Below are 10,666 nucleotides of genomic sequence, written 5' to 3' on the forward strand. Positions count from 1 at the left end.
TCTCTTTCAGCCCTAGAAGACACGGCCAATGACATCAGTGTCGCCGTTGCGAGCCTGGCAGTTCAAACATTGTCTGTCCTCCAGGGAATAGAGAGAGCTCGATATTCCCGCTTCCACAGCCTGCATGATCGGCTCTGCAGGGCATGGAGGAGACGGCCTCGTCTGTCGGGGCTCGGCTGGCTGCGCTGCTGCAGCTCTGCAGAGAGCTGATCCCAGAGGCTCTGTCTGCTGGGACCACTCGAGCCAGCAGGAATGTTTCATTTATTCAAGATAGCTCTTTCCATTTTTTTGTTTTTCTTTAGCATAGAAATATAGGATGTGTTGTAATAGACAGACTCCCAGGATCTTTCTTTTGCTGCCCAGGCTCTGCAGGGCCTAGGGGAAGAGGGAGAAAAGGGTTCCTGGGCTCAGCAAGCTGCCCAGGCATGCAGGGTTGCAGGGAAAATGGCCAGAAGCCCCTTGGCCTTTGGGGGTTCTGCTGAAGCCTTTGTGCTGCCCACAGAGCAGATGGGCAGGGGCTGGAGCTGTGGGGATCTCTGTGAGAGCGGTGCCTGGAAATGGCCACAAGCCCTGTCCCAGGCAGGAAGCGCCATCCGTGTCCTCCTGCCCGTGTGTTGCTGCCTGGAATGCTGAGGGCTCCCAGGTGCCTCTTGATGGGGCAGGTTGGCCAGGCTGGGGGAGACCCTGAGGGGACGGGGCCACGAAGGGATGAGGGGCTGCGGAAGCCCTGACAGGACAAGGCAGTGGGAAGGCACGGGGGGGACGTGTGAGGGAGTGGGTAACATTGGCTCGGGGAGGAAAATGGGTTGGAGCCAAAAAGACCACTCACCCCAATGTTCATGTGGCAAACAGCACGTTTATTCTCAAGATCTTCCTTCTAAAGGGCCTTTGAAAAATGCAGTCTGGATGATTTCACTGGTCTAATCTTCTGTGCCCCTTCAGATTCTGGCCTAGGGAATGCCTGCAGCCTTGGGAGAGATGTGATGAGCCAGGCCCCTGTTAGTCAAACCAGGGCTGGTACATTCACCCAGTACAAGCCAGCCTGCACGGTGACACACGGCAACAGAGTGCGAGGCACAGCTCCGGGTGCTCCCCGTGAACCTCAGCTCTGGGACCACTGTCTGCCCCAAGCTTCAGGGGCTGCAGTGGGAGCCCGGCTGGGCTCTGCCCTGGGGCCATCCTGCAGGGACAGCTGCAAACAAGGAGCATTCCCTGCCACAAAGAGCCAAGGCAGGGCTGCAGGGCAGCTGCTCCAGCCCCGAATGCACTGCTGAGTGCTGGGCTCTGGGGCTGGGGCTCCCCGCACAGGGGACTGCACTGGTGTGCCAGAGGAGACAGAGAAGCTGCAGCTTCAGCCTAACTGAGGTGGTGCATGGGCTGGGAAGAGTGGGGAGGCTCAAGGGGATTCACAGAGCTCATCCTGCTGCAAGGACGAGGAAAATGGAGTGGGAACACAGCAGTGAGGAGAGCTGAGGGCTGGAGAGCAGCTCTCAATGACACTAAAATCCCACCAGGCCTCTGAGACATTGCTGCTCCTCAGCCAGTGACAGGATGAGTCCATAAGCCTGGGGCTTGGCCTTCCTCACGGTGAGGGGCACCAAGGAAGGCAACAGTGTGATGGAGACTGGAATGGGCTGGGAACTCTCTGGGGGAAAAGAGGGAGCAGTTGGGAAGTAAAAGGCAGGTCGGGGAGAGAACAGTTCAGAGAAGGGCTGAGCTACAGCTTGAGCAAGCTGCAAAAAGTAATTTGGGGTCATCTGAGATTGATTTCATTTCAGAAGTTATTGAACAAGTTTATTTTTTGGGTGGTGCCATGTTTTTCCTTGGAGGTGTACACCCCGCAAACTTGAGCTGTGTTGCTGAAATGCTCAAGCCAGTCTGTGCTGCAGGTCACCCCATTTCTCCTTTGGCTGATTGCGGCCCGGTGCTGAGCTCCAGCAGAGCCCTGGCAGAGCCCAGAGCAGCCTCAGCACCCACAGAGCCCGGCTGCAAGGAGAGAAACCAGAAAGCCCCGTCAGCTGAAGGCTCCTGTCCCCTTGTCCCAGCCGCCCGCAGTGCCCAGGCCATGCTGGCCGTGCCAGAGCTGTGCCCAGAGCTGCCCATCACTGCTGCCTTTGGGAGCAGAGCAGGAGGGCAGGACATGTGCCCAGCCTGCAGCCAGCACGGCACCTCCAGCCCTCAGCAGCTGCCCAGAGCAGGACGCTCCTGTGCTCGCTGCCATCTCCCCGGAGCTCCGATCCCACCATCCCCAGCAGACAGGACCCACCTCACGCCATCCCCGGCTGGAAGAAAAGCTGCTCCCAAACGATGCCCTCAGCCTTCTCCAAGGGCACAGCCCATCCACGCTGCAGCTGCTCCCAAGCACGTCCTGATCCAGACTGGGCCCCACCTGGAACGCTTCCTCTAGAAAAACAAACATCAAATTATGGAAAATAGGTTACAGACAAAAAGGGGAACAAGAAAAAAGGTCAAAGATCTTACCTCTGTCAGGGCCTTAAGGAAGGCCCAACCCCTGCATGCCAGGGAAAAACCCACCATGGGTGAGGGAATCCCAGGCTTTCTCTCTTCCCCTGCACTGCCCCCATGGTGATCCCAAAGCAAACAAGGGCAGTGGAGCAGCCCAAGCCCTTCCTTGCCTGCAAAGCAAAGCAGCCCCTGCACAGGGTCTGGAGTCCCACCTCTGCTCCCACCATGGGGGTTTGTTTGTGTTGGGCTGGCTGCCCCAGCCCAGCCCCAGCCCGGGGCACGGTGGGTGCTGGGGGCTGTTGGCAGGGCCAGGAGCCCACTCCCATTTCATATCCACCCCAGCCCTTGCCCCCAGCCCTGCCAAAAGCAGCCTGGCAGCCAACTGAAGGATCAGCTGCATCTGCCCCAGCAAAGGGGAAACCTTTGGTTCCCAGCCAGGCTGTGCAATGCCCAAATCTGGGAGCATCCCCCTGTGTGTGGACTCATCTGCAAATTCCCTGTGGAACCTGACTTTGAATGAGATGTCGGAATCAAAGTCCATCATCTTCAGCCTGCCGGTGGTCAGGTGGTGCAAGAGGTTGTCATCCTTGGTGTTGTTCTCGCTGTCCCCAGCAGCAGCAGCCCCACCTGGGACAGCTTCTCCAGGGGTTCCTTCTCCTTCCCTGGGTCAGACCAGGCTGTCAGGGCTCTGCCCAGGGCCCCAGCCATCCATGAACCATGGCAAGCAAAACCAGGGGGATGGTGGCCCCCAGTGCTTGCCACACCAGGTCTCCAGCTCAGCTCCAGCCCAAGAGCTGCGTCTTCCCTTCTGCTGGCCCCTGCTCAGAGCTACAGGCAGGACAAAACCTGTCCGGTTAGCTTTGCCACTGAGTGCCAAGAGATGTGTGGAGCTGTTACCTGCCAGGCCCCTGGATCTAACTGTGCACTTGGATCTCTCCCATCTTCTAGGGCAGAGGAACTCCCTGCACCCAAGGATCACGGAAAAGCTCTTCTAAGGATGGCCTGTCCAAGGGCTGCATGGACAAACACCTCTTAATGACATCCTGGCATTCTGGGGAGAGAAACCAGCAATCACCAGTCAGTTGGAGAAGTTGCCCCCTGTTCCCATGCCCAGGCCATGCTGGGTGTGCCCAGAGCTGGGCCTAAACTTCCCCATGGATTCTCTGTTTGGAGGAGAGCAGGAGAACAGGACATGTGCCACCTCCTCAGCAGCTGCCAGAGTGAGATGCTCACAAGCTGCTGCTGTCTCCCAGCACTGGCTTTGCCCCTGTGCCCAGCGATGAGACTCCACCTTGAGAGAGCCGTCTTGGGAACAAGATCTGCCCCAGATATCTCCTGGCCCCTCCTGAACGGGTGCTTCCCCATGACCAGGTGGTGCAGCAGGAGGCCCAGGGACCAGATTGTCGCTGCCTCGCCGTGGTAGCGTTGCTGGCGGATCCACTCTGGTGGGCTGTAGGACAGGGTTCCTGTGGAACACAGACAGTTCATCAGGGGGATGCTGCTGCTCCCAGAGCCTGGCCCCAGCACCCCTGGGCATGCGGGGGCTGCCCCAGTGGCACACGGTGTGACCGCTGCCCTCTCGCCAGCACCTGGGACTTGTGTACAGACACAGGGCTGGAAAAGAAGCCACTGGTGCTGGAAGAGGGCAGCAGAAGCCCTGGGAAGGCACAACCATGACACACAAAAGAAAAGCTCACCCAGTAGTGGAGAAAACCCCCTCTCCTCCGTGCTTGCATGGCCCCACAAAATGTTAATAAGCCAAGGCAAACAAGGGGAGCAGAGCAGTCCAAGCCCTTCCTCACCTGCACACCAAACCGTCTGGGGCATGGGGTCAGACCCCCCTCTCTGCTACCCCCATGGGGGTTTTTGTCGGGCTGGCTGCCCCAGCTCCAGCCCCAGCCCAGGGCACAGTGGGTGCTGAAGGCTGTCGGCAGGGATGGGAGTTGGCCCCCTCACACCCCACTCAAATCAACCTGGCTCCAGCATTAATCCCATCCTGGCTGCAATAGGGGAAGCCCGGGTGCTGCACCTCGGCTGGGCCATGAGATGCCCAGAAGCATCCCCTGGCAGGGCTCACCTGCAAACTGGGTGTAGGCTGTGTCTTGGAGGAAAGTGCCACAGCCAAATTTGATCAGTGTCAGCTGCCCGGTGGCCAGGTCGAGCAGGATGTTCCCTGGTTTGATGTCCCTGTGCAGGACCCCGCAGCTGGGGCAGCGCCGCACGGCCTCCAGCACCTGGAGGAGCAGCCCCTGAGCCTCCTCCTCCGGCAGGAACCCCCGCTCCGCCAGGAAACCCGACAGGTCCTGGCACCGCTCCGGATGCTCCAGCACCAGCACAAAGCTGTCGGGGAGCTGAAGCCACTCCAGGAGCTGAATGACACCAGCACAGCCAGAGGAGACCTTGTCCAGCAGCGCGATCTCCAGGGCTGCGCTGGTGCCGTGGGGCTGCGGGAGGAGCACGATGCCGTCAGTGGGGCTGATGCCGTGCCGGGGGTCGGGAACCCCTCGGCCAGCCCGGGATGCTCTGCGCCCTGCGCTGGCCCCACGCCCGCTCTCCCTCCAGGCGTCCTGGCAGCTCCCACCCTGCCGGGCCCCGGCTCAGCCCCGCCCGGCACGGCCCGGCTTCTGCCGCTGGCCCGGCTCATCACCAGCTCGCCCCGGCGCCGGATGCTTTCGCTGCTTTCGCTGCTTTCGCTGCTTTCGCTGCCGCTGCTGCCGCTGCAGCTGAAGCTCCGTGTCCATGTGTCCCTGTGTCCATGTGTCCCCGTGTCCGTGTGTCCGCTGCCCGCTCGCCCCCACGCCCAGCCCCGCACTCCCCGGGGCAGCCCCTGAGCCTGTCCAAACACGGGAACTTTGCCGTGTCCTGCCCAGACCCAGAGTCTGGACTCCTGCTCAGGGGCACAGGAATCCCCTCGGTCACTGCTGTTCATTGTCCCTGCTGAGGGTCAAACACTCTTGGAGCACATTCCCTCAATGCTGAATTTGTACCTGACCCAAGAACTGCACTTAGTCCCCAGCACTGATATCCAAAAAAAGAAAAAAAAAAAAACAAAAAAACAGGGGAAGGCAAACTGTGTGAAGCTCATGGTATTTTACACTGTCTAAAACTTGCCAAGTCGTGGATCTTAGAAGTGAGATCCATTTGCAATTAGTGGGAAGGAGAAGTAGTGAAAGATAGAAAAGGGTAGCCTAAAAATAAACAGAGAAAAACATCTTGGATTGTTTCTTTCCATTTTCATTTCATTTCTTAAAAGCTGTTTCCGTTTTCCTAGAATCTTCTCCACAGTCCTGTTTGCTGTTTCCAAGAACCTTTGCTGGAGGACAAGGAAGCTTTGAGCAGCTTCTGTCACAAGATGTGCCACCAGCTGCAGCTTCTCTTGGCTTTCCACACCGTGTGTGCAGCTCGACTCTTGCAGAAAAGTGGGACAAATAGTTGAAGAATTTTACAACTTGTTCTTTCTTTTCCTTGTGGGCTGGGCAGTTGGGCCATTGGTGAGATTCTTACTGTTATTGTTCTGCCCTAAGAAACCATGATGGGCTACCAGGAATTGTCAGGGAATGCAAGCCTGACTGAATGCAGAGAAAGAATCTCCAGAGCCTGCAGCCAGAAATGGGGAGCTCTCTGATAATCATTCCAACATCCCTATGGACAGCTTGAAAGTGATGTAGAAGATGAAAATGGGCTGACAGAGGGAGTTTGTTTCTGTGTTCATTTTAGAAGCTTCCACATCTCATGCACTGATATATATCAAGAGTTCAATCAGTTCATGAAAAGCACCAGAACAATCTGGACCTTTCAGGAGATGACTGTAAGAACCTGAAAAGGAGAAATGCAGGCAATGACTTGGTGAACTTTGTCTGGAAGAAGGGTCACTTTTCCCAAATAATTTCTAATCCATCTCCTCTGCATTTGTCTTTCTGAAAAAGGCCATTTTCATCCCAGATTCCCCATGAAATGGGAACCCTGAGCTTGTGGAAGTGCCTGAAAGATGCTCTGTTCCTCTGCAGGGACACTCGGGCTGAGACAGGAGCCGGAGCCCTCTCTGGGGTAGCCTCCTCCGAGCTGGGATTTGTGCTCTGCTTGGAGAGGAGGAGGAGGGGAGAAGGCTGGCGCTGTGTGGCAGGAGCAGGAGGTTTGGGCCGCAGGACATTCCGTCTGCGCCGCTGCCACGCAATGGGCGGGAACGCTGTGGGGAAGACTGGGGGACACTGGAGCGGGATATGGATGGCACTGGGGGGACTGGGAGGGCCTGGGAATGAACTCAGGTGTATTGGGAGGGACTGGGCTGTGCTGGGAGGGACTGGAGGGGCACAGGGGCTGTACTGGGCTGTGCTTGGGATGAACTGGGCTGTACTGGGAGGGACTGGAGGGGCACTGGGGCTGTACTGGGCTGTACTGGGGATGAACTGGGCTGTGCTGGGAGGAATTGGAGGGGTTGAATGGCCGTTCCCGCCTCTGCCACCTCCCATTTGCCGAGGCTCCCGCCCATCACAGCTCCCAACCAATCAGCGTCAGGGATCATGGCTTTGGGGGCGGTGCCTGGAGTCAGCGGCGTCTATTCTTTTTGCTTACAACTCCCATAATGCCCCGCAGCCCAATAGAGCCCCATTGGGGCCGGGACTACAACGCCCGGCATGCCCCGCGCTCTACAAAGACACCCTCCCCCCCTCCAGTATCCGCCCCCATCTGCCCCATACAAAAGTGTCTCCCGAGGCCTTCCCGGACCCCAAACGCCGCGTCCGAGCCACTTCCGGGATACAGCTCCCGTCATGCTCCGCGGCGCACGGGCAGCGCTGTTCCAGCCGTGACTTCATCTCCCGTCATGCCCCGCGCCCCACCGAGAGCAGCTGTAGCTGCGCCTAGAACTCCCGTGATGCTCCGCGGCCCCGTTACACCGCATTGTATCCGCGCCTACAACTCCCATCAGCCCCCGCGCCCAGCGAGCCCCGCCCGAGCCCCCCGAGTGCTCCCCCGGACCCCGAAGGGCCCCAAATTCCCCTCGCTGACCTCCAGGGCCCCGGACCCCCGAGTGCTCCCCCGGACCCCGAACTGCCCCTCAGGATCCCTGAGTGCCCCTCCAAGCGCCCGCCCGGCTCCCCCAGGGGTCCCCCAGACCCTCAAGTTCTCTCTGAATTCCCTCCCCAGACACAAAACTGCCCCAAATCTGCCCAGAAATGTCTCCGTGGGCCCCAAAGTGGCCGCTTTTACCCTGCCTGTGAAAATGATAAGAAATTATGACAAAAATAATACAAATAAACAAAAATTAGAATAAAGAGGGCAAAATCAATAGCCAAGAGTGGTCAATGAATTAATGAAGGGAATTGTGTTACTTAGCACCAATGACCAATAAGTTTTTAGTTAGAAAACACATATAGAGATTTTTTTATAGAAGCATTAAAATGAAATAATAAAAGATTTAATAATATTTTTATGCATAAGCAAAATTAAATTTTAATTGTTATTAAGCTAAAATTAATTAATTGTATTCGTTTATTAAGATTTAATTAAATTTTAATTATGAAAAAATGCATAATTTTTTAAAAAACTTTTGGCATGTCAGCCCCAGGTGGGCAATATCTGTCGGTAAGGGGCATGTGGTAAATGGATGTGATTCATGCTGAATAAGTTGTTGTCCTAGACTGCAAGGCAAGATGTATTCAATTGCCATCTGTTAGAGGTTGGTTCACTGCATTGTTTATTTTATCTTTTAGTTTTCTTCCCTAATAAAGAACTGTTTTTCCTGCTCCCATATTTTTGCCTGAGAGTCACCCTTAACTTCAAATTTATAGCAATTTACAGGGAGGGGGTTCTACATTTATTTTTTTCCCCATTTCAGGGAGGCTCCTGCCTTCCTTAGCAGACTCCTGTCTTTGCAAACCAAGACAGATTTTGGCACCCAAAGTGTAGCTCGAAGGCAAAGAAACAAAAAAGGGAATAACAGTTCTTGAGTAATCCAATTTTTGATTTTTGTGTGCTGCTACAGAAACCTCGTCAAGCGGCACCCTGTGCTCCAGCCTGCCCTGGTTTGGGTGGCACGGAACCGTGGCTGCATTTCTCCATTTGCAGGCCCTGATCTAAACACGGCTCCTACAGCCAAGGCTGCTGTGGCTGTTCTCTGGTTTGTTTTATGGGTGAATAAGGGGAAGAATTCAGGATCTTTAACTTCCTCTGGGAAGCAGGCACATGGATTCACAGCTATCACACACTAACTGTGTGCTTTTGGGGTTACTTTAATAATGGCACCTACTGTGAGGAAATGACACCGGGGGAAATTTTCTCCCAAGCCTTTAACCATCTCTTTGGGGCTGCCCCACCAGTTTGTGAAGGGCTCAGATCCACTCCAAATACCAATGATATCATACAGGGGCTGTGTTGCTGTTAGCCCTGTTCTATTTGGCACTGAGACACAAGGGAAGATTAACCTGGATAACCACCCTGACACCCAGCCCAGAACCTGACACGGCCCCAGAGACCAGGGATGCTGCTGCCCCAGAGCCTGACCCTGCCCCACAGCCACCCCAGATATGAACCACCCAGACTGGGTGGGGGTCTGCTGAGGGAGATGCAGGAGATGCTGAAGGAGTGCATTTCCCCAGCTGGTGAGAAGCCCTCCCCCTGCCTCGAAAAAGGAGATTCTGATGGGGCAGCAGTGGAACCCACAGATGTTAGAACTGTCCAGGTTCCAGCTGAGCCACAAAGGCAGCCACAGCCAGCAGCAGTCGCCCCTGTAGAAACAAGGAGGTCTAAGATGGAATCAGAGCACCCAGATAAGGGAAGGCCCTCACAACCCACAGGGGAACCAGAGGTTGCGATCATCACCGAGTCCCTGATGTACAAAAGTCTCCGTAACCTGCACAAGGACATTGTACGATGGAGACGTGAGGCTTATACAACCTGACTGCTTCAAGTCTGAGACCTCATGGGTACAGGTGTCCAGCTGGATGGTGGTGAGGCAAGGAATATGGGACCCTTGACCCACGGCTCAGGTATGAATCAGATTTTTGTAAGGGAGCCAGGGTCCCTTTCCCTCTGGGAGTGGATTTTAATGAGTGCCAGAGAGAGGTTTGTTCACAGGGTGAGAATGCAGGAGCACCAGCACAGAACATGATGGAAAACCCTTGAGGAAGGGACCAACAGCTGAAGGAAATGGCAGCATTGGAGGTACTCTTTGGGAGGGATGGACAGCATGATAATGACCCCGACAAGGTCAGGGGCACAGGGAAAATGCTGTTGAGTCTGGCAAGGCTGGGGCCATCTCAGTACACCACCTTCATTGCCACGATTAATGCTGATAACAGCCGAGAGACAGTGGGCTCTGCTGCCAACAGCTGAGAAATTGTGAGAGTATGATCCATGGCCCAGTGCAGGCTCATGGCTCTGCTGTGGGCAAGGAACTCAAAGAGGAGATGAGGGAGATGAGGGAGGAGGTGAGGAGGAACAGTTCCCACATTGCCCCAGTGCGAGTCACAGGCCCCAAAGTCAGAGCCCAACGTTCCCCAGCCAGAGAGAGAGGGTATGCCCCACGGGCTGGCCTGGGGCTCTTTCTGCGTTACCATGGGGAAGACATGGGAAGGTGGGATGGGAAACCCATTTCTGTCCTGGCAGCGTGGGTGTGTCAGCTCAAGGAGGGAAGCACTGACCGAGGGAATTCCAGTAAAGTGAAGGTAGCCTTAGCCTCCCATGACCGAGCTGCTGAGTATGATTTGTCAGATCACCTTTAAAATACCTCTACCATGTATGCCTAGGAAAGAAACAATAACCAGGGTTAGAGGGGCCCTGTCTCTAGCCAGGGAGAAGCACTGGAAAACTGGATCTTCTGGATGGTGTGGATCCGATGGCCTGGCACATCAGAGCCACAGAAATTTGAAGCCTTAGGTGACACTGGTGCGCAGTGTACCCCAATGCCATCGGGACATGTGGGGGCAGAACCTGTTTCCATTGCCGGGGTGACGGGGGGATCGCAGCAATTGACCCTGTTGGGAGCTGAGGTGAGCCTGGCTGGGAATGAGCAGCAGAAACATCCATTGTGACCGGCTCAGAGGCCCCGTGTGTTCTGGGCATAGACTTCCTCCAGAACGGATGTTACAGAGACCCAAAGGGACTCAGGTGGGCTTTTGGCATAGCTGCTGCAGAGGCAGAGGACATTAAGCAATTGAACACCTTGCCTGGACTGTCTGAGAACCCATCTGCAGTAGGACTC

The 10,666-nt window shown here is 55.7% G+C and overlaps 1 long non-coding RNA gene across 1 annotated transcript; it reads right to left on the reverse strand.

Annotated features, from left to right (window-relative positions):
* Window positions 1–5,537: 5,537 nt before the first annotated feature.
* On the reverse strand, window positions 5,538–10,131 carry LOC146766104 (uncharacterized). Its single transcript, XR_014958241.1, has 2 exons — window positions 7,164–10,131; window positions 5,538–6,282 (listed from the first exon to the last, which is right to left on the reverse strand). It is a non-coding gene; the product is annotated as an uncharacterized LOC146766104 (long non-coding RNA).
* Window positions 10,132–10,666: the final 535 nt, after the last annotated feature.

The sequence above is a fragment of the Lonchura striata genome, chromosome 13 (genome assembly GCF_050655825.1).
Source record: "Lonchura striata isolate lonStrDom1 chromosome 13, ASM5065582v1, whole genome shotgun sequence".
NCBI classification, from domain to species: Eukaryota; Metazoa; Chordata; class Aves; order Passeriformes; family Estrildidae; genus Lonchura; species Lonchura striata.